Source organism: Danio rerio, chromosome 14 (genome assembly GCF_049306965.1).
Source record: "Danio rerio strain Tuebingen ecotype United States chromosome 14, GRCz12tu, whole genome shotgun sequence".
Taxonomy (NCBI): Eukaryota; Metazoa; Chordata; class Actinopteri; order Cypriniformes; family Danionidae; genus Danio; species Danio rerio.
In genome coordinates this window covers 49922990-49924362 of record NC_133189.1, presented here as the reverse complement: position 1 = coordinate 49924362, position 1373 = coordinate 49922990, and positions in this window count along the sequence as shown.

Sequence of the window (1373 nt, the reverse complement as noted above, 5' to 3'; positions counted from 1 at the left end):
TTCCATCCACACTCTCTTAATTACAAAAGTCTGAAGGATGTACATTTGGAGCACAACTAGACAACTTTAAGGTTGTAAGTCGAAATCATTTGCTTAAAAAAGCAGACACTAGTTGTTATGTTTGTAAAACTTACGTAATGCTATTATAGCATTTAAATATTTCTGAATGATAGCCTATATGTGACACTGGAGCACAAAATCAGTCATGGGTATATTTGACAAATATATTTGTCAACTTATTAATATAAAATAATACATTTTATTAAAAATAATTTAATTGTTAAGCATGGTGCAAATACAGGGGGGTAATTTGCACTCCCACCCCCTAATTAACGCTTGATCCCCCTAAAGAACATCAAAATACAATGTATGGGAGGTCTGCCCTTTAGTAGTTAAGAAATTGTTAGCTGTATCTTAAATAATATTACTAATTAAAATAATAGATAGCGTAAATATACATTTGACAACCCCTATATTGGTTCATACCATTCTGAATAGATGTTTGACCCCAAAATATTATTTACCAGGTTTGAAACCAGCAAGTCTAGAGCACCAACAGACAGCGTAAGTGTTCACAAAACATGTTTCTTTTAAAATGGGCATTTGTACTGTAGGTGTCCTAAAACTAGATGCATAGTTTGTATTTTATTTTACACTTACTCGCACATATGAGTTAAACTGTAAAATAGAAAATTAGGTGCAGGAATGTCACTGTTTAGTTAATACCACAAATGTCATTGAGAACCACTCAATATCCTTCAAAACAAAAACAAAAGTTTAATTAATAAATTAGGTGTAATTTAAGGTGAGGCAGTGGCGCAGTAGGTAGTGCTGTCGCCTCACAGCAAGAAAGTCGCTGGTTCGAACCTTGGCTCAGTTGGCGTTTCTGTGTGGAGTTTGCATGTTCTCCCTGCGGCACCCTTCGCGTGGGTTTCCTCCGGGTGCTCCGGTTTCCTCCACAGTCCAAAGACATGTGTGAATTGGGTAGGCTAAATTGTCCGTAGTTGCGGCTGGAAGGGCATCCGCTGTGTAAAAACTTGCTGGATAAGTTGGCGGTTCATTCCGCTGTGGTGACCCCGGATTAATAAAGGGACTAAGCCGACAAGAAAATGAATGAAAGTTGTAATTTAATTAAATATGTAACTTTGGTTCACTGAGGCATATTACCGAAGCAGAAAACTTAACCCCCTCATTGTCAATGTATAATTAGCACCCTAATTTGAAGTAAATTGAAGTGGTCAAAATTATCACGTCTTTTCTTTTATGCTAATTGTAGGCCTAATACAAATATTAAGTAAATATCATGAAGACATTTCTAAATGTAATACTGTAAATATATCAAAACTTAATCTTTGATTAGCATTATGAATTGC